Genomic DNA, 7,720 nt, shown 5'->3' with positions numbered 1-7,720 from the left:
GTGTGTGTGTGTGTGTGTGTGTGTGTGTGTGTGTGTGTGTGTGTGTGTGTGTGTGTGTGTGTGTGTGTGTGTGCGCGCGCGTGTGCATGCATGTGTGTGTTTTTGTGTGTGATACAGCTGCGCCCTCTTGTGGCGGGCGGTTGGTGTTACAGCGTGACACACACACAGACAGACAGACAGACAGACAGGATCTGCTGGGTCTCATAGTAAATGCTCACTGCGTTCGCAACTACCATGAGACCAACGGTATCTAAGCAACCAAAGGAGCCTATAGGTTAAACACAGGTGATCACATTCTATCAACCATAAAACACATGCGAGAGAGCCGAGCATGATGGGAAATGATAAAGCACGTTGGTCGTGTTAAGTGTGTCAATTAGAAAATATGGCCCCACTTAGGCTGAGCTCACACCTTTAATGCAATGCTCTATGCTCGTTGGGTAGTGTCATGGCCGCCCCAATGCATTTCCAATGGGAGTCACATGGTTTGACACAACATTGTGTTGTGTGAGGGGGAGGGGCGCAGTCGAAACACAGCTGAAAGCCGTACAACAGACCATGTGACCTCCATTGGAAATGCATTGGGGCGGCCATGACACTCACAACAGCAATGCAGTGCATTAAAGGTGTGAGCTCAGCTTTAGAGTTGTTCCGATACCATTTTTTTCAGACCGAGTACGAGTACAAGTACTTCATTTTTAGTACTCGCCGATACCGAGTACCGATCGAGTACTTTATTTTTATTGAGTAACCACTTATTTTACCCCCTTTTTCTCATAGATGCAGACGGATCTCCGATCTAGACTTGTCAGTTGTCATCTGATATCTCTTGTTTATTTTTATTTGTATTTGTTTTATTGTTATTTTAAATCCAGTTCTTCCTTTATTTCCTTTGTCTGTTCATTTATGTTTTAATATGTTCGAAATAAATACAAAATGGATAACAAGTGGTACTGTAGGACCATAGTATACCTAATGAAACTAAAACAAGTGGTACTGTAGGACCATAGTATACCTAATGAAACTATATGCTACCAAACAGCCTCCTACTGTAGGACCATAGTATACCTAATGAAACTATATGCTACCAAACAGCCTCCTACTGTAGGACCATAGTATACCTAATGAAACTATATGCTACCAAACAGCCTCCTACTGTAGGACCATAGTATACCTAATGAAACTATATGCTACCAAACAGCCTCCTACTGTAGGACCATAGTATAACTAATGAAACTATATGCTACCAAACAGCCTCCTACTGTAGGACCATAGTATACCTAATGAAACTATATGCTACCAAACAGCCTCCTACTGTAGGACCATAGTATAACTAATGAAACTATATGCTACCAAACAGCCTCCTACTGTAGGACCATAGTATACCTAATGAAACGATATGCTACCAAACAGCCTCCTACTGTAGGACCATAGTATACCTAATGAAACTATATGCTACCAAACAGCCTCCTACTGTAGGACCATAGTATAACTAATGAAACGATATGCTACCAAACAGCCTCCTACTGTAGGACCATAGTATACCTAATGAAACTATATGCTACCAAACAGCCTCCTACTGTAGGACCATAGTATACCTAATGAAACTATATGCTACCAAACAGCCTCCTACTGTAGGACCATAGTATAACTAATGAAACTATATGCTACCAAACAGCCTCCTACTGTAGGACCATAGTATACCTAATGAAACGATATGCTACCAAACAGCCTCCTACTGTAGGACCATAGTATACCTAATGAAACTATATGCTACCAAACAGCCTCCTACTGTAGGACCATAGTATAATAACAAGTGGTACTGTAGGACCATAGTATACCTAATGAATAACAAGTGGTACTGTAGGACCATAGTATACCTAATGAAACTATATGCTACCAAACAGCCTCCTACTGTAGGACCATAGTATAATAACAAGTGGTACTGTAGGACCATAGTATACCTAATGAATAACAAGTGGTACTGTAGGACCATAGTATACCTAATGAATAACAAGTGGTACTGTAGGACCATAGTATACCTAATGAATAACAAGTGGTACTGTAGGACCATAGTATACCTAATGAATAACAAGTGGTACTGTAGGACCATAGTATAATAACAAGTGGTACTGTAGGACCATAGTATACCTAATGAATAACAAGTGGTACTGTAGGACCATAGTATACCTAATGAATAACAAGTGGTACTGTAGGACCATAGTATACCTAATGAATAACAAGTGGCACTGTAGGACCATAGTATACCTAATGAATAACAAGTGGTACTGTAGGACCATAGTATACCTAATGAATAACAAGTGGCACTGTAGGACCATAGTATACCTAATGAATAACAAGTGGTACTGTAGGACCATAGTATACCTAATGAAACTATATGCTACCAAACAGCCTCCCGCTGGCCCTGCATCATCATGTGTTGCACATTCTGAGTCATTATAAAAATTTATCTGTAATCTCGCATTAATCCACTCACTGTGTCAATTATGGTGTTATCACCACTAGTACGATTTATAATGTCATCATCATGTTGAAATGTCATTAAACTGCTTGAGAGAGAGAGAGAGAGAGCGAGAGCGAGAGCGAGAGAGAGAGAGAGAGAGAGAGAGAGACATAAACAGAGACATTCAGACAGACAGATTGTGATGCAGAGCTGACAGACTGAAACATTTGTATTCCATAATTGTGCGAGTGAGAGTATGTTTTGCACTCCGTCTGTGTGCGCGTGTGTGTGTGTGTGTGTGTGCGTGTGTGTGTGTGCGCGTGTGTGTGTGTGTGTGCGCGTGTGTGCGTGTGTGCGTGCGCGTGCGCGTGCGTGTGTGCGTGCGTGTGCGTGTGTGTGTGTGTGTGTGTGGACAACGGCCACTGGCATAATGCAGGGAGTGCAGAGAAAGACAGTTCTTCATCTTCCCCCACAATGCAATCTGTGTATTTACTGTAGCATTTGTGTGATGTTTTCTGTGACCTCTCTCACTCATTACAGACTGAGCTGTGGGCGGAGGATCAGAGATCAAGGTCAGGGTCAACTTATTGATCAGCAGGAGTTTCCAATTGTGCTCTGTATCAGTATCTGGCCTCTCAGACGCACGCATGCACGCACGCACGCACGCACGCACGCACGCACGCACGCACGCACGCACGCACGCACGCACGCACGCACGCACGCACGCACGCACGCACGCACGCACGCACGCACGCACGCACTTGGTGCAACAATATGTGCATGTGTGGTCAGGGACGGATTGACCCCCACGAGGGCCCCGGGGCCGGTAATATTTGCAGGGTCCCCATAGCGCGTGTGTGCGCGACATTTTCGTGTTTTTCCGTGTTTTTATCATATTTTTAACCTAAATTTAACAAAATCAACAGCCAATGAAGGGCCCCAGGAGCCCTTTTCAGGGTGTCAAACCTAGTACCTCACGGTCTAATTTCCCCGAAGGGCCCCTGAGAGCCAAGGGCCCCTGGGCCACGGCCCCACTGGCCCAATGGCTAATTTGTCCCGGTGTGTGGTCAACAAGCTTTATTTACAAACCCATCTCCTTTATGGTGCAACGACCCACAGCGGGGAGTTGCCAAATTTATCTTTTACAGATTTTGCCATTTGAGAAGTTCCCACGTCATGCCATTTATTGGCAAGACAGCAGGGTTGTCGTGAAATTGTCAGAACATTGACAGTGAGAAAGGAGGGCATTTGCAATTATTATTTTTTACAATGGAAAGAAGTGTCGAAAGGTGACACAAAAGAGAAGAATTAACAATACAAGGCTAAACAGTGAAAAGAACCTTGGGGAGAAAACGTATTTTTAGAAAAGATGCAGGAAAAGTACAGCAAAGCCTGAAGTGTTGGAATGGATCATCTGTAAGTAAAGGGTCTGCATTGGAAACCAATGCAGATCCTTTACTTAACCAATTTAACCAATTTAGGCCTGAGATAGATCAGGTTCTAAAAATGTCTTGTACATCCTGACAGTTTTCTGAAAAATCACACCCATGTGAACTGAGTGGTGCACCTCCCCCCCCCCCCCCCCCCCCCCCCCCACCTCTCTCTCTCTCTCTCTCTCTCTCTCTCTCTGTCTCTCATAGTTAGTTAGGTGAACACGGACATTGCTGTTCCTTGGAGTGGTTGCACCACTCAAAAATGTTTCTGTCAGTGGTTCTTCGATTTTTCAAAAAATAGCAGATCTACAAGCTCATAGCGCGCCACCGAGTGGCGCGCTATGAGCTTGTAGATCTGCTATTTTTATAGCTAAAGCATAGCATAATGCTAACACCAAAAGGGGTCCCTGCCCAAAATGGGTTAAGATAGAGCAACATCCTCACTACCAATCAACAAGGCAAATAAATGACATTAGGAAAACACGCTTGGAAAAACAAGACATCCATCAGCAGAACTGATGTTGAATGTATGCACGGATTAAAGCAAAAATAAAGTCTCTGAAAACAATGTCAGGCCAAGTTCTAATAATAGGCTATATGCGATTTGTGAAACTGTGAATGGAGCACATATGAGGCATGCTGACTTGTGTATGGAGTCCAAAGGACTGTAATCAGTCATGGCGAATGAGGACTGTAATCCACTTGCATGGTTACTTGGCACACATTCATAGGGTGACCAGATCCAAAGTGTTCATTTGAGGGACAGAACTATCGCCTGTGTGGGACAAGTGGGATGGGGGGATGGGTCACTTGTCCCACACAAGCGATTACCGGGAGTACCGGGTTAGCAACTTACTACTTGAGTTGCCATAGGCCTATTGGATATCATTTATAAACTCCTCTGGTGTCTCACATTTTGTTTTAAAATCATGCATTGTATTTTTATGCTATTTTAACAGGCTTAAAAACACATCTTGCAGGAAGAGACAATGAGAGAGCTTTACAACAGAAGGCCAACTATTAGGGGACTAACTGTTAGGGCATTTGAACACTGATGCAATTGCCTGCCAGTCACAATGTGGGACAGGGTCTCAATTTGAACATTGATGCCTGCCAGTCACAATGTGGGACAGGGTCTCAATTTTAAAAATTGATGCCTGTCAGTCACAATGTGGGACAGACAGGGTCTCAATTTGTGGGACGCCTGAAAAGTCTTGGAAATGAGGGACTGTCCCACGCAAAGAGGGACATCTGAAATCAACACAGTGTTGATTTCATAGACTAAAACTATGATGGAAAATGACCATCGACTACCCTTTTTCACTGACGAAAACCAAATAAATATTAAGCTAGGATGACTAAAACTAAGTCTAATTTACTGACAATTAAAAAAAGAAAAAAAAGAAAGGGGAGGGGCTAGTGGAGAAGAGGTGCAGTAGAACCAAAAGACAAGTCATTTTATGTTTGGTTGCACTCGGGTGTTTACTCTGATAAATAGCATATCTACAAGCTCACAGTCACAATAATTGGCAAAAGACTACCGTTTTATTGATAATAATTTACAAAAAAAAACAATAATTGTATGATAATAATTTACATGAAGATAAAACAAAATGTATTTTCATCTTTAACCCATTTTGGGCGGGAACCCCTTTCGGTGTTCCCACATTATGTAATGCTTTAGCTATTGAAAAATAGCAGACCTACAAGCTCATAGCGCGCCACCGAGTGGCGCGCTACAAGCTTGTAGGTCTGCTATTTTTGAAAAATCGAAGAACCACTGACATAGAAACATAGCTTTTTCAGAAAACTGTCAGGATTTAGAAGACATTTTTAGAATCTGATCTCAGGTCAGAATGGGTTAAAACATTCAGTTCCAAGCCGGACCACAGAGTCACTTTGATTGATCATTGAAATAAATTAATGCTGTCGTTGATGTGAAGATGTTTTAACCCATTTAGACCTGAGGACGATTCTAAAACATGTCTTCTAAATCCTAAAAGTTTTCTGAAAATGCCATGTTTCTGTATCAGTGGTTCTCAAACATTTTCATGTCAAGGACCCCCAAAAATATAGGGAATTGGCCGCTGACCCCCATCTGAAAATATGTTGATCCAGGGACCTCCCAGATTTTAGTTAAAAACGTTCGCTCTGAAAGAATATATATTCAAAGATTTGCGCCACATTTTCACGATTTTCCAAAAATAGCAGACCTACGACTTTGTAGATCTGCTATTTTTCAATAGCTAAAGTATAACATGCTTTAAAACCCCAAAGGGGGTTCCGGCCCAGAATGGGTTAAGAAACACAGAAGTACGCCTTGCAGGAACATGGAATAATAAGGTGTTCTATTAATAGATAAACCGGATATACTGTATCACAGAGAACCACAACCATCTATCAGCTGCTGAAGGAAGTATAGAGACTGAGAGACAGCCTCTATGCATCTATTAGTCTGCTTCTATCTGTGCGTGCGTGCGTGCGTGCGTGCGTGCGTGCGTGCGTGCGTGCGTGCGTGCGTGCGTGCGTGCGTGCGTGCGTGCGTGCGTGCGTGCGTGCGTCTACGCATCCATTACACTGCTTCTATATCTATCAGAGAGGTTTCAATCAAAACGGGCCCTTCACTGGAAGGACAAAAACTCACACACACACTGTGTGGGTGTGGGTGTGTGTGCGTGTGTGTGTGCGTGTGTGTGTCAGCAGTTTCACCATCTTTCTAATTCAAACGTTTGACAGGCGGAGACAGCAAAAGTCTCAGCAATCCATCACACACACACGCACACGCACACACACACACACACACACACACACACACACACACACACACACACACACACACACACACACACACACACACGCCCCAAAGATCGCCCACACACGTTCAAAGACACACATGTAAAACTCTCTCTTTTGCGCACATGCATTTACCAGCCAAGATGCTTGCACGTGCACACACACTGTGTGATCGTCACCTAAATAATATAAACATGACAACAGTTTGTCACTTTGAATTTAAGCATGTGCATGCGTACGTGTGTGTGAGTTAAACAGCATCATATTTCCTGTGATACTGACAGAAATTGGACCGCACGCACGCACGCACGCCACACACACACACACACACACACACACACACACACACACACACACACACACACACACACACACACACACACACACACACACACACACACACACACACACACACACACACACACACACACACACACACACACACACACAGATCTGAGGATGGGAGAGCAGAAATGTGTGCACGTGAAAAAGGAAAAGACATGGGAAGATGGTCGGTGGTGCAAGGGAATCTATTGGACAAAAGGGCGTGCGCGTGCCAAGCTAAATACTAAACGTTATTTTGTATACAACGTCACATCATTTATGTGACGTTGAATTTACGTCATAGGTAGACGAGCAAATTGGCTATTTTTGTCCTATACACAAAGATAATTTACGTCGTCTGAGCAAATCTACATGTTACGTCATGATATACGATGATAAGAGCACCCCTCACTTCACACGGGTGAGGTTTTTACATATATACAGGTTTAATGTTTGTTTTTAGTTCAATGTTTGTTTTAAAAACGCCATTGACAACGATTTACGTCATCTTGTCCCTAACACAAACATTAATGCCATTAACAATAAAGAGAATTTAATCTAGTAATCTAGTAACTATTTTAGTTTGTTTTGTCACCGTTTGTTTTACATCACCACTACATCACCTATCATAGCAACATGAGTTAGACTTTAATATATTAGTGCCCCTCACTTCACACTTCTTTTTATCATAGTTCTTTTTATTGGG

The sequence above is a fragment of the Electrona antarctica genome (assembly GCF_951216825.1).
Source record: "Electrona antarctica genome assembly, chromosome: 18".
NCBI classification, from domain to species: Eukaryota; Metazoa; Chordata; class Actinopteri; order Myctophiformes; family Myctophidae; genus Electrona; species Electrona antarctica.
The sequence above is the reverse complement of the archived record's forward strand: the minus strand, read 5'-3'. Positions refer to the sequence as shown.